The 26,705-nt window shown below is 32.7% G+C and overlaps 1 protein-coding gene across 5 annotated transcripts in view; it reads right to left on the bottom strand.

The window, feature by feature from the left end:
• sd (TEA domain transcription factor 1 homolog scalloped) overlaps window positions 1–26,705 on the bottom strand; it is a 212,733-nt gene that overhangs the window by 147,777 nt on the left and 38,251 nt on the right. Inside the window, exon 2 of one of the 5 annotated variants that reach the window (XM_085959219.1) lies at window positions 17,229–17,317. The exons of the other annotated variants lie outside the window; for them this stretch is intronic. The gene's annotated coding sequence lies outside the window, so the exon portion shown is untranslated. The remainder of the gene's footprint in view (window positions 1–17,228; window positions 17,318–26,705) is intronic. 5 annotated transcript variants of the gene reach the window in all.

Raw genomic sequence — 26,705 nt, 5'->3', positions numbered from 1 at the left:
TGTAAAGTCAAAGTCACCTGTTATAATAGACACATCGATGTTTCCGCGAATTTGACTAACAACTACATACATAAATAAGATAATTTTACGAAGCTAAAACCTGTTTTAATGTAAAATTAAAAAATTAGCTGTTAGAAGCTGCTGATATTTGTCGACTTGTTAAGACGGAATTAAATGTCCATGGAAAAAAGAAATAAGTTATCCTAAACAGTTAAACGTTAAACTTGTACAATAAAATATAGGTATCAAATTAAATATGTAAAGAAAAATATTTACAAATTAATTTATGCTGATTGATATAAAAGTTTTACTATCGCTGGATAAGGTAAGATCTGACGCAACAAACTGGTACGGTTCCCGTAATCGGGTTATTAACACTACTTTTTAATTTATTACAATTTTAGTTTAATTTTATTCGTAAAGCAAAAAATATATTTTGATTTTTGATGCTGACATTATTCTAATATCTATGTATATTGTATACAATAATAAATAATATACCTATACTCGTTTAAACCCACATAACAGATTAATAAATATAATTCAGGTAGGCTATCCGCTATAATCCACTACATTTTGAAAAAGGGTTTTGAATGTGTGAGTGTCCTACAGAAATGGAACACACATTATAGACGTGAAATAGTGTGTACCTTCAAATACACAAATATTGAATGAGCGTCAGCGCATAAACCGAGAGCAGTTGTCAGAACGAAGGATGAGATTAGAATGACATATTCTTGACACATGTTTAAATTTATCCCATATTCTTCCACACTCGAGATCGGTTGCCTGTTACTCCACACCCGCTAGGTATTTCAGTTCCAATTAATTATGTGTACTCTGTGTTTTTGGTTTTAAATAAGTAATAAATAGCAGTTTAATATATCTGTACATTAAATAATGTACAAACATCATTATGAAAACCGTAAATTGTTTTTTCGAAGAGAGAGCTAATAAAAGCTCTGAATTTCGATTCTGGGCGGAATTTTATATTTAGACGAAAATTTTGATCATTAAATTTATTATCTAATATTTTTTTGGAAAAAAGAAAACACTATTTTCCTAATCTGGGTACCACGCCAAAAGGTTAAGAAACTCTGAATTAATGATGGGTAGTATAAGAAAAAACTACTCTTGCTTTGGCGACATCTGGTATCCTCTTCTATTTATTGTGCCATAGAAAGGCAGAGCAATAATGAAAAACATAATATTTATATACCTACCTATTTACAAATTATTTGGAAAATTATCATTGGCACACAAATATCAGAAATACAACATAAGTATTTTTTTGTACGCGATAATAATACTATTATAGATATGTAAAAATATAGTTATTTAGAAAAATAATGTAGGTATAGTGACATTATCGTGACAGGGTAAGGATTATTATGTCTTTCGCTTCGGTTCACGGATATGTCCACTTTTGCTCATATTCTATATCCAGTTTCGCGATTCGGGTCAGCACGACAAGCGCCGGTTTATTGAACGAGAGGAAACCCAAGCATGGAAATGTCAAAAAATTATAAACCTCCGTATACATAGCTATTGATGTAGGTACATATATATTACATAATAATTATTTTTATTAGTATAGATACTTTATTATACCTATCGAAATACATTTTTCAGTTGTCTCCGCATGTTCGTCTTCCTTCTTTCCACGAAGAGGTCTCTCTTAAGAATGGCTCCTGCAACGAGCCCAAAACGTTGAGGAAAGAAAAGGGAAGAACACGTGGTGACAAACCAAAAATCTATTAAGTACGGTGACAAACAAAATGTTAATGTCTCAAACATTATAATAGTATACCTATGTTAATATTAGATACAAAAGGGCAAACGTGTTGATTTTTAGTGTCCGGTAAATTGTACGAAAACGCCTGTACCTACTCATGTATTATGGTAGGAAAACATTGAAGATAATAATATGACAGTTGCAACGACCAGCATTTCGCTGCATTCAGCACCGAGTGGTAACGTGTTTGAAAAAACGTACCATTTATTTGAAATATAAAGTTTATTTCAAGGCGATGTTACAACTAGAATGAAATAAAAAACGTGACATTAGTTTGTAACAAATACATACTAGTTATATAATAACTAAAATGGTACAATCTCCGTTAATGTATAAATACAATAATGTACCTACTCATATTTTTGTTCCACCTAAATACCAAAACACCACACAGGATATAGGACTAGGATGATACACGGTATAGTTATTGTGTGACCTGAAAATGACGGCAAACAATGTAATCATCGACTAGGACAATCAAGAAAACACGAAAAATTAAATTGTTGATACCTACTATTATATTGGACAATATTAATTTAAATAAACGATAATTTATGTCGATGTATAAGGCAGGCATCGTGTCGGTAATTATATTGATAGTTTTTAAATTAAGATTTTTACACCAAAAGCAAAACCAGCTGCGTTAATATTTCAGTTATAACAATAAATTGATACACCACTATGCCTCACATCTATTTGGACGTCACAATACATTGATAGTGAAGGAAAATTTAACGTAAAAGCTTACCTAATGTGTTTATGCCATAACAATGGTATATAACAGGGAACATAAAAATAATTATGGGTATCGGGTTGAGCTGTAAAACGGTTTAAATTTCAAATGTGGAGAAATATTGGATAAACTTAACACCTGTAAAGAATTTAAACGGACTGACCAAACGAAAGAACTGACAAAACTACATGCATACGACTATTTATCATGAATTAATCCAATGCCCACAGATTTAAATTTAATATTATAGATTGTTTCAAATAAAAACCTATATACGGTCCGATAAATCGCATATCGTTTAAGACTTACGTAAATGCATGAAACCTTTCGTTTCCGGCACATATTCGTTATATACAGCAAGTTAAGCACGTTACCCATTATCGGAGGAATGAATTTAATTCATACGCGCGAAGTTTTACTACACATAGTAAAGTAAGCATACAAACTAATCTCAGCCCTGCTTCACTATATATATTATTATAATATTATGTTATATAGGTAAATAAAAAAATATATATTGTTTTGAATAAGACATTTCACACAAATGGTAATAATTGTATATACCATGGACTATTATTAAATGCAACAATCTATAAACTATTGTTTTGGGTCGTACGTCATATTGGCTACGATAATAATTGTTGGCAAACGACATGGAGAATACTGAAATGCATAACGTTCACACCCTGAACAATTCCTTCAAAAAGTCGCGCTCGTTGGATACATAATTATTACTAGATATTAATCCTAATTACATTGTAATTATTTGGATGTACATCCGTTAATAAAATATATATAAGTTACGAAATGTAGCCTCGCTTCTGGAAAAATCACATTTACAACCCAAGATCCGTGGATATTGAGTAATTTTGGCGGATATACGAAAAAACATGAGTTGTAAGAAAGAGAGGCGTCCATCTGGTAGTGAATTCATGGATACGACATGGTTAATAATTGTGTCATAATTCAGTAGTTAGATAAATTTAAGCCAATATGAATGTCATTGAAATTGCACTAAAGAAGTGTATTACTTACTAAATTATATTCATGGATAGACGATTATTATTATTATTGCAATACATATTACTAAGAGCTGAGACTAAAACGGAGAGTATTGTAATAGGTATATAGATACTATTATAATAGATTTATAATAGGCTGTCGGAGTTAAATCAGTCAACCTATTTTAAGTTGGCTTTGCAGTGCGAAAAGTTGCTACCGCGGTTTGATATTATTTTATTATGTATCCATGTTCTATTCACGAGAGCTGAGTTAGAAAATGAAAGTCAAATTAAACTAAGTGAAATAATAAGAAATACATAATCTCAGACGTTAACAAAAAGTACGTTAAATATTTTAGATTCGTTGGATATATTTTAAATTGCAAATTTACCAATCACACTGTGGATAAAAAATATATGACATTATTCGAAGGTAGATAAACAATATTGTGCGTCAATTAATAGTTTAATTGTGATTCATATGCTTAACCCCATCCTAAGGAACAATGTCAATGAAAACCACACATATCCAAATCCCACATTCGTTGCATTGTAACATTGTTATGTGCGCTGCAAACAAGAATTTTGTATATTTTGTTGAAAACTATGACCCCTAAAATGTGTAGATTGATTTCCGAGATTCTATTAATATGAATATTATTTTTTGTCCGTTGTGTTAGTTTCGATGATCCACTTGTATACATATCGTGGCTACTTGATTGTACCTATATCTCGAACAAAACGAAGATTGGAGATTGTATAGCAAAAATAATTCAGAACGAGTGTCATGATCATGTGGTTTAATTCACAAGATTTAAGAATGTTGCATTCTTTTTATTGTACATATATAATTTGAAAACTACTATATCTATCCTGCTGGGTGTCGTATTTTTTCAAAAATATTTTTTCTATTGGTTATATATCTCAAAAGTGTTTTCAAAGTATGCATAATCATATAGTTAGTAAATGACCAATACAGAAAATATGTCATGAATGTTGAATCATTGAAAACTCAATTTTATTAGGAATTATCCATTTGCTAACCGTATAAAAATAAAATTATTGCTTAACGATACATCGATTGTAGTTATTATAAATATCTATCAAATACTTCCGTCAATCGTATAATATTCAAACTATACGTCCACCTCATTCGAACCGTAGCAAGCAATAGTTGGGTCATTGGACCATAATGTGCGATGCAGGCGTTAGCCACTCTCCCAACTGATGCCCCGAGTGTGACAGAGAGCGCAATTCACCGTTCTCACCAATTTTCGTAACATTTCGAACAAACTTAAACCAGTGGCCAAAATATTTTTACTACAAAAAGGATGAATACCCCAAACAAAGTTTACTTGTCGCCTCGTGTGGTATAATAATTATGCAATATCTCCGCCAAAGCCTACATTTATAGCGCACGTTTCACTACTCGGACTATAAAAAAGCAGTGTTGTCTTGTCAGAAACCGGTTTATCGGGTCCCTCGGACCCTGCTGCCCCGCCAGGCTCCACCAGCGTCCCAATATCACAGCGGATCGGGTCGTATCGCATCTTGCGTCTCTCGCCATCATTTTATTATTACGGACGATCGAGAGTTCAGATCTAAACGGGCACAGCTACTGCACGTTTAGAGCGAATGGTTTACTACCTGACACGAGATCGGCGACTCGGGATAATAAAACACGCACCGAATTATTGTTTTAAATCCTCGCGTAGTCTACTTTAACACCAACTCACCAATGACGTACCCACGATGGACGAACGGTAACGTGTAGGGTTAGGAACATGGTGATGTATGAAATGTAACCAATGACTTATTAAATGGATGCAGTGTGTTAAAAACAAAAGGCCCTCATAAACGACCACACATACACAAACTAATCTGACTCTCTGAGCCTTTGTAACATATAAAAATAGGTGAAAATTGTAAATTTGAAAATCTACTTTTATCTCTATATCTACATCAGTATTGTCATATTCTGGTAACAAGTATGTAACTGTAACGCCAGATGTTTAAATGGTGTGGATACGTATGCATAATGTAAAACACTTCAGAAATAATACGATTAGAAAAATGTTTTCGATAAAATATTAATACGAAGTGAAACTCAAATCCTCGTCCATTGGATTCCGGCTAACGTGCCTAAGTAATTTTTCCATACCTAAGATTTAAGAGTGTAGCGTTCATTATTGAATAAGTATACTTACATAACTACATTACATATTTTCGATTTGCGTTAAAATCACTCACCACAAAGTAACTGAGATAAGGGAAAATGACGGAAAATGACGTATTTTTTGATCCCACCCCTGCCCTTATCATAAAATCTTTTTCGCTCGTTTAACCTTATGTCTCATTCGTTAAAAAACAAAGTCGTTGAAAATTACTGATTTCACTAAGTAGATACCTATACTTAATACTTTGGACGCTGAAGACGCACCCGGCGCGTAATGACCAGGCGGCCGATCAATGTAATTAACGTGCATTTTAAAGGTGGTAATTTAAAAATCATTATCTAGTCAGCAGCGATGAGATAATGTTATTACGGAATATTGTATTCACAAAAAATGAGTTTACATTTTATAGTAACCCCTTAGTTTGTCATAAATCATCAAACTAATTAGGGTTTGGCGTCATATATGAACGACCCCTAATCTCATATGTCGTATATTTTTGGTATCACACCATGTCATTCATTTGTATGCATCAATTTTATCTGAAAGGAATAAATAAATGCATTTCTGTATTGCAGATAGAACTATCAATATGCAAAAAATGCGGAATCGCGAGAAAGATATTCCGTCAGGACCGCACCGCACCGTAGTAGAAAATGTAAGTAGGTACGTCGAACTTAAAACAAAGTTAGTCAACGTTATTTCCCAGCAGCGGAGGCGAAAGGCGAAGCCGGGGCGTGTTGTACCGATGCGCCCCTGGGCTTCAAATGCACCTGTCGGTCGTCATTTCATTCACAAAATAGAATAAGAATACAACAGTCTGTTTTTCTCAGAACATCGCAGAGATTTCGAATGGCGTGCCGAAAATTTAAATCGGAAAAATAAGTATTTTTTTTATATATGTATTGTACTTACGCTATTAATATTAGATACTCGTACATTAATATAATATTTCAATTCATTGTTGTTGTTTAGATGAATACTAAACTTAACCAAATATGAACAAACCATATCAATTATTAAAAAAAACATGACTTCGAACAGTTTCAGACATACCTACATAATTATTTAATAAACACTCAAACAAGATTTTTTCAAATAGGTATGTTTGTTAATCAGATCTATGATAATATGTAGGTATAATGTATTGTTAATGCAACATTTTATAATCATGTGTAGGTATATTGAATTCAATCAAAATATAAGTGAAGGTATTGAGAAAACCACATAAAAATATTGTGTCCTGGAATCGAACCCCGAGCCCCCCCCCCCCCCCCTGAGAAGACAGTGCCTTACGCACTGGACCACAAGGCCGCCTAATCATTATTACAGTGTCAAAAGTGGCACGACGCTAATGTACTTTGTTTACATGACGCTGTCTATCGTCCGGTTGACCTATTTAACTCCATTACAGTAGATATTTTTTGTAAATTGATTGTTTTTCCCAGAAACATTGGGTAAATAATAATGTATTTACCTACTGAAACTTAAAAAATAGTAGGTACTAATGTCATATCTGCCATATATGCGACGCATTGCCATGATAAATGACTGATAATTAAATAAATTATATAATTTTAAGACAGGCATGCCACTGACACCATAGCGTCAATGTCCGCGAGAACCGAACCTACGTTTAATCCAACGAAAGGGATGCAATTAATAGACACGAACGTGAAGGTAAGTTGGATCGAATCACTGTTTGACGATAATGACGTGTGAACAGTGCTAGGTGACCAAAGGCGTGGTCTACATACGCGGAAAGGGCAAATCAATTATACATTACCCACCACAACAATTATAATCATTTCACTTTGAACAATTATTGAGTCACAACTAAGATTTGTGGTGAGCATCATTAATTATGAAGTTTAATGTCTTGTCCTGAACATAATACAATGCAATAAAAAAACTGCGTTAGATAGTTATATTATGAACTAAGTTGCCTTCACCGCACATATTCTAGACTCCAAGGCAAAATTTATTGAGAAAAAGATTTTAAAAATGTTTTTTTTTTTTATTTTGTAGATACATATAATTATTTATATCTATCAGACACTGACACGACATGTGAATGGCTATTAATCAAGCAAAATCACAACACTGTTCTATCAATAGTTCGAGATTGAAACATGAAATAAAGTACATAATACCTATAAATAAAAAAAATACGTCAAACGTCAATACCATTGTAGCTACTTGACAGAGGGGGTAAACTTAACTCAAGAATAGAATCAAATAAATAATAACACATTTACCATTACCATGTGATCGATAAATTTGAAAAATGTCACCAAACGCCGCCACCATAAGAACGCTTGCATAAATGTTACCAGGTTATATTAATATAATAGCGCCTGTACACGTGCATGGATTTACTGTCGGCAATGGTGCTTATTTTAAACTATCGTGACAATAACTGTTTACACGTAAAAGTGCTGACTATCTCTCCAATCCCATCCTTCAAGAGTGAGCGAGGCGCGATGTTGTCATTTTATAGTACCTACTATTTGACAGGACGTATTGAAAATTGGTTAACCTCAAAATGAGTAGTGCGTTTTTTTACCGGCAAGTTCGCCATTATCGTTCTACTGCGCAGGCGCAGATCTTACTTGCACATTAAAATTCAGAAGCTTCCAAACTTGTTTGATTCATGCACGCAATCTTGCCAACTGCATGATAATACAATATGTTTACCCATACATTTTCTACTGTGAACAGTAAATCCATGCACGTGTAAACGGGGTATAAGTAGGTACTTACCTAGTTCTCTGAATAATAAAATTTAATTAATTTATATTTTCAAATATTTTTCAGATTTGCCGATCTTTGTTATTTCGGATTAGAATGTACCTACATACGTTAAGTTTCAAATAAGATTTACTCGTTCATGTTTAAATTACTAGGTCGGTGGCGCTTGGTGACAATTATCCAATTTTTCTCGATCACGTGGAAATGTAATGTATACAGCACATAAAAATTGTAATAGGTACACGTTTTTTTCACATAGTATTTTAGACAATTATCAATTAACCACCTTGTACGAAATAGCAAGGGCATGGTTATATAAATTTAAAAAAATTATCTTGATTATTAAAAAATCTTGATTTTTAACCATTTAATTTAAAGTAATTTGTAAGAAGATAGATATGCGATAAGAAAATTTACATATCCTCATTTTTTGGGTATGGTCTTTACTTTGATTACGTCGCAGCGTTTCAGTTGTAGACAGAAGATACCACAAGAAAGTAATTATATGCCAATAATAGAGGTAAAAATGTGTATAAATTGATATGAAACTATAAGCAACTACAACAGTAAAAAATGAATTTCAAAAAATCTCTAAGAATATCTTTTGTTTTGAGACTGCCGACAAACGCTAAAAAATATGACTGGATAATATAACCTGGCCGGCCGTCGCGTCAATTCAAAAAACGTTAATTTCACGGCAAATCCAGAAAATATTACAGCTCACAAATTTATACAATATCGTAGAACCGTGGCAAATGCAAAGAGGCCGTGGCTTGTGACGTGGAAATTTACAACTTGACGATATTGTGAAAGTATTAAAAATATACACCAGGTGAGTTAATAGCGATAATATAGAGATGACTGATTCGAAAAAATGACAGTAAAATGGATGCTGTCTGAAATTGCTCATTAACGTTCACATTTTACAGTGAATAGGAAAAGTTGTTCAACGATCAAGTTGTAGCAAATTCGATACGGTGAAAAACTTTGATAATGTTACGAGTGAATTGGCGATTTTACTACTGTGAACTGTCTGATAATGACTAATGAGGCAAGTAGGTAGTTACTTTTGTATTGACTATTCATATTATTTAGTATGAATCATTATAACTTTCCAATCATTTTATTACAAAGTTATAGATTAAGGCAATAAATGGATAAGTACCTACGATTAAATAGTATACTAAATTTAATTTATAGTAAGCAGAAAGCGAACAATTTTATTTATTTACAAGACGTGTTATTATACTTAGGTTAACAACAGTAATAAATATATAAATAAACATTAAAGCATACCTATTTATTTATATTAAACGAATATGTTTTTACAAACCCATAAAGAATTTAAAACTCATAAAAAATAAACCAATATGTATTCACTGGTTATAATGAATTAGTAATGATGGTGATGTAGATCTCTACCACTGTATAGGATTAATTTTCCCCTTAGGTTTTTGTATTTAAATCAAGAGTAGTGTTCGCCATTTTAGTCATTGCAAGTATGTATGGATATTGGACATACTTCATGCTACTCTATACCTACCTACATCTTACGGTTGAATTGACTAGATACTTTACGTTGACAATCCATTCATTCATACTATGAGCAAAATACTGTAACAACCTCAAAAGTAAAGTATTCTCAAGTAAAATTAAAGTGGTGTCGCTTTATAAAGAAGAATACGTATTATCAATGATGGCAAACTTTGCGAAAGTTAGTATTGCTACAAATACGATACTGCATGGCTACCGAATCGGTCAATCAAACAAATTAAAATAAATGCCAACAAAATAATGACCCGAAGTCAAAAATAACCAATGGTTGCCAAATATTTTAAAGAAATACCACGTCGGTGCTGATATTATTTCGAATGTAGATATTAATATCTAATCTTATTTACTATTACCTATTGTTTGCGACCATTTACAACGCATCCGTATGCATATTCAAGGCACAGTAGTTTCTAGCGGCGGCCATAAAATAGGCAGCAACATTGTCCATAGATTGATACACGTATGCATTTTGGTTATGCAAGTGCCCCCTCTCGATGTGCGGTTCCGGCCGTAGGTAATTATGCGCGTCAGACATTCCTGCATGGCCCGTGGAAATGCGCACGTTTGGGGGTCGTTGCCGCGCCAAACCACCCCTCCCGGCCCGTTACCGCGGCGCAATAATGCTCAATCCACCCCTTATTTACGTTAACGGCTTACCGTAACACACATACCTCCTAGCTGCGCTCGCCTAAACTGGTAACTACCATGGACTCGTAACATAACACATTCACAATATGCGTTACAGTCATGGTGCTTTCCAAGACAAGAAAGCTATGACTCATTGTTGTGAAGAGTAGAATAGCATTGTATGTGTATTTACTATTTAAATCTTTGAGAATAAGAATTCACATCAAAATAAATGACAGTGAATATTTTCGAATTTTAAAATAGTTCCATACTGGAGATGTTATGACGGGTTGCTAATTTCAAATATAAAATAAGTTTAATAATATAAATACCCGTGCAGTCTGACGTACCAATTTAATTTCACACTTGATTATCCACGGTATATTCGGTTTTACATTAAAATGCTAACAATATTTGAATAGGTAGGTGCCATTAATGCGAAGAGTTAAAACTAGTTCGGCTTAGCTACAAAAGTAGAAATCGAAAACTAAGATAATTATCGACTGCTTAATCTGCAAACCGGCTAACTCCATTTGGACAAATTGTTAAGGAAGGAGAGAAAACCTTTAAAATACGAGCGGAATTTAATAATTCCAAAAATACAGTTGAATTTTTTTATTTTACAAATAAGCTACACTATGAATTAATACACGATTATTTAAGCTTCCCTTTTATACACACTTAAAGAAAATTTATATAAAGAGCGTAGTTGTTCCATTTACAATACACATTGTAAATTTGGGAAATGTTGGTTGTTTTGGGTGAAGAACGATAACGCATTTATTTATAGTTTTAGGAGTTTTAAATTTTTTGAGCATAGAAAACATGTTTTATAACAAAGTGCCATCAAAATCTTATTTTTGGTCAAAAATGCAGTTAGCTGGTTTGCAGAATAAGCAGTCGATATGAGTTTTTTGAATTCTACATAGAATTCGAACATAAAATGACAACTCATTCAGTAAGATTATAAATAAGGAAAACTACGATGACCGATTAAATAATATATTGATCGAACTCTTCTGGACATTATTAATTACTTCAATTCTATTTCATTTATTTATTGACATGTGTGAAAATTACAAATGACAAAATCAAGATGTTCACGGTATGAGAGATTAAGAAAAATAAGTAATATAATGAAAATAATAAATAAAGAGAAATAATAAATATACACTGTGATAAAATTGACGTTAGCAAGGATGGCAGTGTTTTCATTTACACCACAAGTCGGGAAAAATACGTAGCCAAACAAAGATATAGTTTAACTTTTAAACTAGGGTACCTACTTATGCAAGCATGCCTGAGAGAAAATCAGTAGGATAAAGCCACTGATGGTATCCATACAATAAATGTTTAACATGTTTAATGAAATCGCTTTGGATATTGATATATTCCACTTACGTGAGGGTGAATTTAGGTGGACGTTGTTTTATAAGTTTTTAAGATAGAGTCTATCAAAGTTCACTCTGTGTGCTTCCATCTACTATTATTTTTGTTATTTTAGTTTATTTATTTTCTTATTTTATTTCTTACTTTATTACTTATTGTATTATTAGCTCACATTTCTCTGTATTTTTATTTTACTTATTTTATGTCATGTCGTGAACGCTTTAAATTTATAATTTGTTATATATAATGAACATATTATGTAAAATAAATAAATTTGAATTTGAATAAAGGACTCACAAAGTCCACCTGATCCCTAAGAACGTACTTTGACTGATATGAGCCCCAAACAGTCGAACCAGCCTCAAGTCTGGTCCGAACTAATGAATTGTAAAAAAAGTTGTTACACTGTGACCCTGAAAATATGCAAAGGATGATAAACAAGAAAAATCGATAAACTACTGAGCAAAATCAAAATGTATGTGGTGCGGTTTATGACTGTTATGAGTCCATCGCATTTTAGAATCCAAAATAAAACTTTCGTGGCTATTTTAAACGATTTTACGTAAAAAAGCAACTAATTTATATAGATAGGTTATACGTAGGTACTATGTACGCCCATGATGGCCGAGCGGGTAACGTGTAACGTGTTGACCTATAATGTCGTGGGTCCCAGGTTCGAATCCCGGGTCTGGAAAAAAATTTAAATGTTGTTTGGACCTAATTGATACAGCAAGTGGCTAACATCCATTTTTCGTTAAAAAAAATCTGTTAATACAACCTCCATTATGTGTAGGCTTTTTTTTATGATCGGACATGGTAAAAAATAATCATAATATGTCAATATTAATTAACTTGGCTACTTTTAATTGACATGGTTTCGCAATGATTACGTATGATAGATTTATCCTTGTATTAACTCACCCGCTTCCTTTAAACGCGCCATTTCCAATATATTGTGTGATCGATCTTGATCGTAACTAATATAAATAAACTTATTATTTTCTTTTTCATATCGAATTCTGTATATTCCAATATTACGTATTATGTACTATCTGTGGAAACTGTGGGTAAATGTTTGTTTTCGATAATAAAATTAAATGTGCAGCATTATGTACTGGTATCATGTTATAATTAAATATGGTTATATGTTATAATACGCAGTACAACACCGACGTTATATTGTACTATACTTATGGATTTTCATTGAACGCAGCAAAATTTGTGTTGCGGTTCACCATAATGCCAGTCGAGATTAACTAACAACTACCAACTAATCCTCGCATTTAGAAATTCCGCCTACCAAAGATGCATTATTTGTATTATCCCGAAATTAGCTGGCAGCAATATGGCATATTACCAAGAGAATATTAATCGGGTGGATACAATAATGCAACCAGAAAGCATCGCGGAATATATGATTTTATTTTACAACTGAATATAGTTTTATCAACAATAACTTCAACTGATTATTAATAAGTAGTCAAGAATAATCGATTCTACATCCGGCGTGGATGTTGGCAGCCTACTAAAGAGACTTCTTCATAGACGTTATTTACAAGAAATTGTATTCAATATTTGTTTAAATCCATGCACTGGATATTAAATAACATACGTTTAAAAATTAATAGAAAATTTTCCAGAAGCGGGATTCGAGCCCGTAATCCATGGTTTCAAAGGTTGACGTTCTGCCGCTTGACAATCAAGGATGCTAATCGAAGAAACTAATGAGTAGGAATATAAAATTTAAATAAAGTTTCATTGTAGGTATACGTTTAAAAATTAATAGAAAATTTTCCAGAAGCGGGATTCGAGCCCGTAATCCATGGTTTCAAAGGTTGACGTTCTGCCGCTTGACAATCAAGGATGCTAATCGAAGAAACTAATGAGTAGGAATATAAAATTTAAATAAAGTTTCATTGTAGGTACGTACGTACAAATTTAATATAATATAGTTGTGTAGGTATATAAATTAAATGCGAAAAATAATTTATTTTAAAATAACTACTGTAGACCCTCATACTACAGCGACGGTACAATATCGATTTACACACTGCAGGGTTGAAAGACGTAAGACGTGGTGCGACCTTTGCTCTATGCTCCGAGGGTGGACAGTGCATGGGCAATGTACCTAAATATGAAAGCAATAGCTATATGTCAACACTATCTCGCAAATAAAATAACTTTGCAATAATAATCAGGTAGGTACATTGAATTATACTTCGACAGATTGTTTCAATATTAGTCGATAGCTATATCAGTTATCATAAAATTATCTATATATTTGTGTGATCACTTAAATTTTCACAACTTTCGCCGGTGTATTGGACATAAGATATAATTAGAGTGTTATTTAAATGTGGTAATTAAAATGTTAATTAAAAGGTTCGCAGCGAATGGGTACAAAGCTTGTTATTTAATAGTTCTCGTCTTGGGTTGGATTCTTGGAGATATTAACGACTGTTTCGGGCTAAAAATCTATCCTCAGTATAATCAATCACAAATTACGACAGAATCATAAAAAATTAACACCACTTGTTTATGTATACATCCCCTAAGAATACAGCAAAGAGAGACCTTCATATTATTATAAAAAAATAATCTAGCCAGATCTTCTCAGATTTATTTATACAGTCGAGTACTGCAGCTATAGTTAGAATCACATTATAACTTCACTTGAACTGTCAAAGCATAATATTCCAACAATTTGCATGAGGAAAGATGTTCCAAGTTCCGAGCAAGTTAGCTAGTTGGCCGGTCCAGTTTTGTAGTTTAACATAATATATACAAGCGATGGTAATTAAATTTGAGCGTTCGTCATAAATCAAATGATCCGAGTCGGAGTTGGAATCAAGCCAAGTGAAAAAATAAATTAAAGGTCGAGCGTCAGATTTCCGCACAGATTGCAAGACATGGACTCGCCCCGGCATCGGCAGGTCGTCATAAACAAATTTTCCATATTAAATTAAAAAATATAACACTTATCCGAGATAGTACATTGAATGTCACTAATCACCAATCAGTTGTTTTCGGGAAAATAGCGTTTGGTGTATGCGTGTCGTATGCGCGCGCATCTAATGCCGGGTCCACACCGAAAACAAGTCGCGCGACAACTCGTTAAATTTTACGATAAGCATGATAATTATCGTAAAATTTCTTAAGCAATTATGATAATTATCGTAAAATTTAACGAGTTGTCGCGCGACTTGTTGCCGGTGTGGCCGCACTTTTACGTACAACGGCTTTTGAATAGTATTGCCAATTGTCAACAAAAAATGAAAATACACTATGTATATCCGAAATGCAGTTATTTATTGAAAATTATAAAGTAATATGTACTAATTAATTTATAATTATTCAATATATTATATTCTGCAGTTTTCATTCTTTTACATTCGTAAGTAAATAAAAATAAATTATTATTTTGATACCAAAACGGAGCAACGGACCTCCAAAAAGTAAAAATGTTTTGTAGTTTCGGTGGGTAAGTGGGTAACCTGTGAGTGACACTATTAGTATTAGCATCTTCAGAGGTAAAACATTAATTCAGTTACGCCTCGCTTATTACTGTGCATATTATATTGTGTAATAGTTTTGTGTTGATATTCAATAAAAATGATCAAGCAAATTTCTAACTAAGCTAAAATTTCTAAATAATATGTACTTAATTGTTTTGTTAAAAGGGTCATGTGAAAACATGTGAAGTATTTGTTTAACTCAATTTAAAACAGGTTAGCAAGTACCTATTAGATTTTTCGTAAGCTTTTGGTAATTTTCTCCGTAGTTCCCACAAGTTCTCAATCACTGCTCTATTATTGAATCGTCATGCACTACGTTCTGCAAGTACAAAGATCAATAATTTTAAGAACGTAAATTAAGTAAAAAAAACAATGAAAAATATTGAATAAATTGTATCATTGTTCTCCGAAGAAAAACTAACAAAATAATGATCAAAAGTTTTATTTGTCGTTCAAATAAATAAAATAAAAAAATAAGCGTAGATAATTATTATATACAAGTTGTTTGGTACAGGCGCGCACACAAAGAGGGTGGGGGGGGGGGAATCGAAATAAATACAAATCATTTAGGTAAATGGAATATTGCTTCTTGGTCTTCGTCAGGACTGCATGATTGAGGATCGTGACCCGGGTTGGCCCCACTCAGTTCGGCATTCTACGACACGCAAGACCCGTGACACTCATACGTTGATACGACTATCTGGGGATCCTATGTTTGTTTTAGTATTCCGATACACGTCTAAAAGACAAGGCAGCGTGGACGACACTAACGGACACTAGCGATCCTAATAATCGTGACCGTTAAACCGCACACATTTGATAACCACTTGTAGATGCGACAGTGTGTAATGTCTGGGTATAAGGATTATACCTGGAGAAGTGTGGTATTACGCGGGTGAAGTGACGAGGAACTTCAAGACTTTAAGAAAGTACATGGTAGGTGGGATAAATGTAGAAGTCAGTGGCATCTGTTACATTTTGTTCACCCCAGTTCTCCGGCCGCCTTAAAATCAATAAAAAAAAATTGGATTTTTTCAAAATGGATCTCTTCAAACCATTTGTATGTGTACGCACCTGGTTTGATAGGTATTGGAGGTAGAACTAACGAACGCATAAATTATATGTGGAATACTTCTACTTTTGTTCCGAGTGGTTAAGGTAAGCACGTTTAAATGCCAAATACATTTTCCATAATATAAACATTATCCATGCTGTGAAATACTATATTACAGCAATAAAAGAATGTACCCATTTACATTTATAATCCATTGATAGCTCTATCGTCATGTCATGAACATAATATTATGTTACATATTATTCAATATCGAACGTCCGCATTAGTACTGGTTAAACGTTAAACCGATATCCATTCAATGAGCAAGGATTCAATAGTAATAGATAAATGTAGGTATATATCTAACTTGATGTATTTTTTGTTGGTAAGCAAAAAACACAAGTATCATGGACTTACTTACAATAGGTATACAATAACAGCAGGTGCATGAAGCAGGAAATAATAAAGAAAATAAATAATTCAACTTGTTTATAATAAAATGTCAATTGCACCATATATGTATAATACGTATCGTATTTAATTGATACATTGACAATATTGTAATATTGATAAATTAAATGCATGAAAGGATATAACATTAATAAGAAACAATCAATGATAACATAATTAATTACCCAGTCATTACTTTTGGCCTATTCGGTGTCCGTGCGGTGAACTAGTAGTGAGAGAATATAGATGTGGATCGCGAGTTCGATTCACCCACCTAGGAAAATTCAGATGTATTTACTTACGTTTGATTCAGAACAATAATTGGTCAATGGGGTGGAGCAAATGGTTGACGAGCATCTTACGTTAAACAATCATAATATGAGGCTTGCCAACTACGTTTAGGTCAATTCCGGAGAATGTGTTCCGATACAGGAACTTCAATAAGATGTATTATAAAGAATGTCATAATATTCTCCATTAAAAAAACTTGATCATCAATTAGTAGGTACGTATTATTTATAGACGTGTTATACTTAAGGACAAAAAACAGCAAACATTCCGGCAAAATAGCTTATATAAACTCAGCCACAAGTTGTATAACGAAATGGCATCAGAAAAATAATATTATTCTTCTAAGTTTTATTTTCTTCAAATACTATCAATATTGAAAACGCGATGCGTTGGCGTCACATATGTAAAACAAACTTAAATACATATTGAAATAACATTTTCTTTAACACGTGTAAAAGTTTATCCCAATACACCCGAACGTACCCTGGTCGAAAAAAAAGCTTTCAATGTTGACCAAAGTACCTATAAACAATTAGATTAACAGTTAGACGTGATAGCCTATTCGGTCAAATAAGATAATATTATTGGGCTCATTATCGATTAATTAAAATGTATGATTGATTACGTATGTGAGCCCTCGTATAGTTGTGTGCGTTGAAAAGAACTTCCCGAGTGACATGATATTTTGCTCAGGAATATCAAATAGGGATCCTGAACTTAGTGGAGGCCGACAGAGAAGAACAAATCCTTTTTTATGTTTTTTTTTTCAATTAAAGTAAACAGGTAATAGTTAAACGTAATATTTAGCGTACACTGTGGGCATATCCATCTATCTAGAAATAAATAATACTGGTAGTGAAAGAAAGTAAGCATGACAATTTTAACAAACAGCATATTTATTTAAAAAAAAAAATGCAAACATCAAATAAAAAACAAAAGAATTCTAGGCAAACGAAAAAAAATATACTCAACCGCAGTGACAAAAGAAAAATGAAAGTCATCGTTTAATAAAACTGAATATTTTAGTCGGGTTGGAAAAAAGACAAATGACCAATAGAGCTTTCGGTACGTATCGCCAGCCATCATACAATCGTTAGGCTGGGAACTCATTCGATTCAGTTTATCTATCAATCGATCAGTCATCGGCGGCGGATTTATCGGCGCTGAGTCGCGAAGCTTTTTCGATTCAAGCCTGCGCGACCAGGGCGGACTGGATCGAAAAATGTGTTTCGAGAAGTCGGTAACATTCAGTGTCTGCATACCGACCATTTCCCCTGTTGTACACGTTAAAACGGGAGGTACAGAGTGGTTCTGATTGGCTTATTATTTGTAATTAACAGGCTTTACTAATTAATGAAGCCCCACTTATTTATTTAGCCACAAATTAAATTCATTCAAATTAAATACATTATTATTCTTGCGTATTACCATTTGTCATATAAGTACCTAAGCTTAACTATGACAATTAACAACCAATGTCACACACCTTGCATTATCTAATGATAAATTAGTGAATTAGACAATAGGTGCCATTAGTAAAGCCAGCTCATATTATTTTAATAACGATATAATATCTTAGCATTTGTCTTTTACTCGATAACTATTTAGGGTGTCACACTATTAGTAAAAACTATTTATTTAGCAATATATGTAGTGGTTATATAAGTTTATATTTTATTATAAAAACATTGAAATTATCCGACATGGTAAGAAACCATTTTGAAAACTTGAAAGCAAATTAAGTATATAAAAGAGATCTTATATGGAATCATATTATCACGCAGATCAACTAATCGGATAGTAGTGGGGAGGGGAGTGGAGGTACGCTGTTAAGATTCGACATAAATTTTTAATAGTGCACACTAAACCTTTCCAATCATAATTTATTTGTTTTCATTGAATTAAGAATACAATTTGCAGATGGTATTGGTTAGATTTTATAATTCAATTAAACCCTGCCCAACCAAACCATCAACGATAAAATTATCTAAAATTGTGTAGGTATAGTTGGCATAAATTTAGATATTTTATAGATAAACGAATATTTTGTTGACGATTATCTACTATAGCTTGAATTAGGCAGAGTTTAATTGAATTTTAAAATCTAACAAACACTATCTACACATTCATATATATTCATATAGTTCAATGAAAACAAATACGTTTGACCGAAAAAGTTCAGTGTACACTATTAATTTATGTCAGATCTTAACAGCCTACCTCCACCCTTCGCCACTGTCAGATAAGTATAGGTATATACCAGTGGCGAAGGGTGGAGGTAGGCTGTTAAGATTCGCTATAAATAGTGCACACTAAACTTTTTTAGTCATATATATTTGTTTTTATTGAACTAAGACTACAATTTACAGATGGTGTTAGTTAGTTTTTAAAAATCAACTAAACCCTGCCTAAACGAAACCATAATAGTTTTAGTCTAATTTGGGCAATACGACAAAATTGTGCACACTTTTTCATTCATAGTTATTTGTTTTTGTTGGATTAAAAATACATATTGCACATATTCTTGGTTATTTTTTTTAAATTCATTAAGCCCTGCCTAAACCAAACTATAATATATATAAAATATTATTCTATTTATAAAATATTCAAAGTTATGTATGATTTAATTGCATAATTTTAGATATTTTATAGATATACATGTATTTTTTGACTATTATCTATTATGGCTTGGTTTCTCAGGGTTTAATTGAATTTTAAAAACTAACCAACATTATCTGTAAATTGTAGTCTTATTTCAACGAAAACAAATATCTGTGTCTGAAAAAGTTTAATGTGCACTGTTTATGGCGGATCTTAACAGCCTACCTCCACCCTTCGCCACTGGTATATACATACTAAAATATTGACGAATGTTAACTAGATTCAGGAAATTACATTACGTTAATTTATTATTTTATTGGATCTGATAAAGGATATTTAAGGCCATATTCAACCTAGAGATCCAGAAACCGTGGGAAAATATATCTTTGAAATAATGTCCAACAGCCATAATAACCGATTCAATGAATCCGAGTGCCAAAGTCTAGCATTTACTACCAAGAAATGATTAGCATATTAATAAGAACCAGTTAAGGCAGGTAAAGGAGAAAAATTAACGGGTAGTAAATGAGGTAACCAAAATCACCGGCAATTTAAGTTTCCGGTGCCTCAGGTATAAGTGATTATCCATACACCGCGATTGTGTAATATTCCTAGATTTTTGGTTGGATTAAGTATACACTTTTACTTCTATGAAATACATGAGATATAATTTAGCATTTCTAGAAATAGTGTTACAGTCCATGGAATGTATCATTTCTTACCTACTTAAAAAGGATACATTAGAAATATAATATATAGCATAATTATTTATATTGAATATACTTAGGTACATATATATTTAAATACTTTAATATAAAATCGACAGCATAATTAATTACCTAAGAGGATCATAACGAGAATTTTATTTTTACGCGAAATATATGTTAGCCACTTGCTTAACACATTAGGTCCATACTCTAGGTCTAGGTCTAGGTTCAAACACTTGAAACACATTGAAAAACATGTGAATTTTTCAGAAACGGCATAGTTGAAGGCTATTAAAATTAGGGGTCGGTCCTGTAAAGATGACGTAAAAAATAATGCCATCGATCTGGAATACTTGCCGATCGATTTATCGTCAACTTGACATGTGTGAATTAGGTAGGTTCCTACAAATATATTTGTAATAAAAAAACAAATTACAAACAATACATCATAAATACCACATAGTTATCGATATGGACTATTTCTTTGCTCGGGATGTATATTAGATGTGATGAGGAGTTATGGGTTTTTGATAGATTCAGAATCTAATCATTATTATACATAAATTCTAAATGTGTCCAAATCTTGATTTAATTCATCGAAGAAACTTTTAAACTTCCCGACTTCTTAGTGACTAAAGTGTTTCCACGTCTCATCATTTCAGATTTAAATACACTTTTTTGAGTTTTGAATACTTATGAGAAATTAGCAAATACTTTTATGTTAATAATAAAATTACAGACATCTGACAGGTCTCCAAAGACATATTATAACGTCTACCGTAAAAAGCTTCAGATGTTTGTGTACGGGGATGTTGTTTGTTTTTACACACAAAAAAATCTTTAAACTTTCGCAATGACGTGACATAATCTGTCATAAATTATCGACGTTACAGAATAAATACGATTAATAACGAAATTATAAAAAGCTCAGAGAGAGCTGAAACAGTCGCTGGTGTTGCAGGACCGGTCATTTTGTTTTTTTTTCATTTCGTCCGCCATTGCCATAATAAACAATAGGACAATGAAAATAATTTAAGCGCAAAACACATTCGGATCGGTGCGTCGAGCTGCGGGGCGGAGTGGATCAAATGGTACCGCTCGGTCCAGCGCGGGCCGAGAAATGCGGGCTGGTATGCCAGGAATGGGCTGAGGCATCCGGCGAGGAACAGCGCTGGCTAGTCTTTTCACATAGGAAACACAGTACAGACGACGCACGAAAACGCGCTGTGGGAAAGCGGACCGCATGTGCAGGGATGCGTCTACCCCTCCTACCATGTGTATCAAAACGTTGAGATAAAGGAAAATAAATTTATTCCACCTTCAAATATAGAGGTTGTCAACCCAGTGAAGGAGCATAGCAAAAATACAACACCTACCTAACTAAATAAATAAATAATACAATATCACTTATATATTACTTATGTATTTCTGCATAATAAATACGATTCATACAAGCTTAGCGATATTTTTACGCGCGAAATCTCCACTAAAATAGTGACGAAAAACCCGACAAACGATCGTACCGTAGACGTTTCAATTTAGGAAAAAATGCACGCTGACAATACTGCGCTAATCCGGCATCGGGTGGGTGACGATTTAAATCCATACATAACATTAAGTATATTAAAAAAAACTACTTACTACATATGTATTATAAACACAAACCAATAAATTATTAATTTTTAAAAGTATTGGTTCGTTAAATTTATTACATGCTGGTAATTAATTATAATAATTCCTCAATCTATCACGACACATATAATTTTTATTTATTATTATTGGTGTTATGTTATTTTGGTTTACATGTGAAATAGCTTGCTAGACCCATGAAGGCACGCAGGTACTGTATATTTTTTCTGTAAGTATAACATTATATATTCAGGACTACGAATCAAGTTATTTCAATTTAATTTCTTGATTCCATGTTTACCGTGTATATATGATATAAACATAAACGTAGCTAAATACAACGATTAGAATGATAAACAATCCACTTACATAAAAATTCGCGTGCCAGGACAGTTGCAGGCGGACGGATTTATAAACATATTTGACAACTCTATAATGACATTATTATGTATTTATATTTTACTTTTTTACAACAAAAAAACATTTGGCAATACGAATTGAAGTGTTTCGTTAACATCCGATTAAACAAATTAGTTAACTGGTGAAATTTCTTTCTATCAGTTCCTAAATAATGCAGTAACCATAAAGTAATCACCACACTCCTGGAATTAAAATATTTGGTAATGATCTTTGTCGTCAATGCGTATTATCCACGTTCTATGGAAACAAAATGAAAATATATCATTAATAATTATTGATTGAAATAAAAATATCTTATATGAGTCTACTTCCATTCAATATTTGTTTTCCTACGTTTAATATAATTTGTAATAATTGTAGTAATTTTTTATTGATACTATCTAATGATGTTCGGATGTGAAATTGCTTGGATGATATTAGATATTGGTTGTGTTTATTTAGTAACGGTTATTACTAATTTTATAATAACCAAAACTGCATGGGTTTTGATATCGTATGGTCAACTCTAGTCGATACTAATGTTACTAAATAAGATTTATATCTTAGTCAAAATTTCGCGCGTCCCTGTGCACAAGGTAAGCAGCAAAAAAAGCGCGGCAAAGAAGACAGCCGCCGAAGAAGTATTTATTTTATCGCGACAATGAGGCGGCGAAGGATCGGCGATCGCGAAAATATTCCTCCCAACTATTCCAACGGGAATTTACCGAATGGTATGTATTATTTCGGCTTTGTAATAAGAAAGATTGCCGAAGTGTTCGAGATGTGATGGTCGCGATAAAGCAGGCGGTCCGCACACACCGTCAATGCTACCTCAACTTACTGAACTCGGTAAAGCACCAACATTGTTTCCCGATCTCCGACACGAACGCCATGTAGTAGGTATTCATGTGTTCAAACGAGAATATCGACTCAACAGTCCAAACACTGATCAAATAAATGACACCAAAGTATTCACCAAAGGATTTCTCAACCTCTTGAATAAAAAAATAATACTATTAGATTATTAAAATCAACCAGTTATTGTTATATCGTATCGTGCGTTTGACAGGTGATAGTAGTGATAACAACCAAATGTGACAAGCATTCAGCGTCGCTATAAATTTCGTTACACCCGAAAACTATTGTTTCTAAACGATATTGAGTGAACTTTGTTGCATAGTGTGTATTGTAAATGTCAATTAAATTTACGTGCTTCGATGTCGTTGATTTTGTATGTGCGAGCCCGCTTATAGATTTTTTCAGCAGATGCTTTAAAAATTGCGCGCGTTTACCAGACATCGCTATCACTTAGCACGAACATTGATATTAATCGAATTAATTTAATAAAAAAGTGAGGTTGGTGGCTTGTAAAGTAATTCATAACAAATAATGCTTGGTGTCTGATTCCCAAATAAAAATAAACCTAACGAAAATTAAGTAAAAAGACTTCCGTATAGACTATAGAGCGCATAAAATATCAGCCGGAAACACCCTCAAACAAAGTCAGTGGAAGGATAGATACATTTCTATCTGAATATTAATATGAAAAGCTTTTAAAATAAGCTTTAAAAATAAGTAGTACAGCAAAATGAAATAATTAATATTAGTATGTAAGTATGTAGTAGTATAAGTATGACCCGTAGTAAGGATGCTAATGCCTAGTCCAGACCAAAATACATAATATATGCATGAACAAATTATGCAAATTTAGGTAAACATTATGTCCCAACACATATTATTATGTTAGTAAAAATGCACTAAATGGTTTTTTGAACGATTGTCGTGGTTTACAAAGTTTTAACACAACACCATTATGTAGATAGGTACTACCAATTTACGTAAACCAGCCAGTGTCACCATTGCCTACAAAGTTTTTTTTTTTAATCTGTTTAAAAATAAAAATGTTCGCAAACAATTTTTATAAAATTTTATGTTTATTACTAGGCATCAACAATAAACAATACTGTGACGTACCTATAGGTTTTGTACTTTGGGCTCACCCACTTTACCAGTCAGGATGCAGAGTAGCAGGATTCAATGCAGAAATAATGAAGGCAAATAAATAGGAAAATAAATCTAAATATTTATTAAATCATAACCTCTCGCCACGTCTGTTCTGGGTACGTATCTTACTGACGGGTTGATATTCGTATAATGTATTGTTATTTTGTGGTGCATAATGTTCTTAAATTTCTCTTCCCTACTTCCACATAGTAAATAGGAGTTATAATAATTACAAGATAAAAAGAACTTTTTATATACAACGATTTTTAATTTTCTGTTGAATCATATAAACTTGACTTGACTAGCTAAAACGATCAAAAAAATTTGTACTTGATAGAAATAATACTGAAATGTCATTTTGACATTTCATATTGATTTCCATAGTAACGCACGTATATATTAATAATTTAGTTGCTAGGACCCCAGACCCCTAACAACCAATAATAGTGGATTGGATTACGGATTTCTTCCGAAATAACTTTTCATACAAAACAGAATTAACTGAAAATGAATTTAATTCTACTTAAAGATGGCTAAAAGTATTAAAAGAATGCATTGGCATCGTGTTCTGATATATTCTAAAAGTTTCAAATGTCTAGCTAGTCGGGAAGTTAGTTAAAAATCGATTGCAAGTTTTTTACTGGATAAACAACCACCGGACAAATAAGAATACGACATAATAAAAACGTTGTAAAAATTACTCACGACCAATCTTTGTAAAGATCGTCAATAAAACATTTTAACAACCTTCATTGTATTTTTTTGATATAATTTTTCGATGTTATGTTCGAAAACGAATATTTTTTTATAAGTTCATAAATGTAGCTACGGGTTGTTTACTCTAACTCATTATACGTAAGTAGCGAATACGGAGTGTCTTAACCTTCCTTGAGTAACCGACATTCAGAAATGCGAGGTATTTAGAAGTGAACCCAAACACATTGATTTTCAATTACTTGCACTAACGAGAATAAAATAGCAAGCGTAACGATGTATATAAATCGTTACCCATTGCAGAGCAGGAATTTGAAGGTTTACTTACTCGAGCGTTTATTTAGCGAAAAGGGAGGCAAGAACGCACCTAGATAGGTACTGCTTTGGATCGCAGTAGAGGGGGGCGCTTTGTATTGAAAATGCTTTCCCGGTAAAAAAAAAAAATAACCGGTAACAGAATAATAACGCTGGTTTATAACGAAAGTATGTAAATAGAACACGAACAGATGCAAAATTATCATTTAATATGAGAGGTTCATTACTACTAATTTAATAAATATTAATATTATTCTTCTTCGTCTAATGCTGGCGAAACAGATCAACCAGAACCTTTGGACTCATCCTTTACATATTATAATTATTATAATCGTACACATATTTGATACGGAGCTTTTAGTCTCACTTGTTTTATGAATGTGAAACGTTTCGTAAGTTTCGTTGTGTAAAAGTGAATCTAAACTGGCTATATTTTCTCCATAATATTAATACATGTATTCTAATTTCCCATGGATTCCGGGTTAGGAAGAAATAAATATTTTTTTTGCATTAAACCAATATAAATAGGCAGGCAGGCTTGAATTTACCATACGGCTAAAGTCGCTAAGACTCAGGGTCCAGTATTCGGCAATTAAAAATAAATTTTCATGGGGAAACTTATTTTCCTACATTGATATGAAATGATAACACCAACACTATTGATCAACACTGACCATGTACACGTACGACAACTTTTCAATTGCATTTCGATTAAAAGTAATTTTACAAACAAAATGAAATGGTGTTTTAATACATTCTGCGGCCCCGATTTATATTATTCCAGGGCCTCTTTAAGGGTAAATACTGTCATCCAATTAAGTACCTGATATGTAAGCTTCAGTATTTAAAAAAAATATTGGAGATTACTTATTATTATAATAGCTATAAAATAATATTGAATAATGTAAACAAAACATATTAAATTGTTTGTAGCGCTGGGTTGAGTACTTGCACGAGTTGTAAAATTCCCTACAATATACGGTCCGAACAAGAAAACAAGCA

This window comes from Rhyacophila brunnea, unplaced genomic scaffold (genome assembly GCF_057557595.1).
Source record: "Rhyacophila brunnea isolate RB1 unplaced genomic scaffold, BYU_Rbru_1.0 scaffold_8, whole genome shotgun sequence".
NCBI classification, from domain to species: Eukaryota; Metazoa; Arthropoda; class Insecta; order Trichoptera; family Rhyacophilidae; genus Rhyacophila; species Rhyacophila brunnea.
Note: the sequence above shows the minus strand (reverse complement) of the source record. Positions and strands in the feature narration are given on the sequence as shown.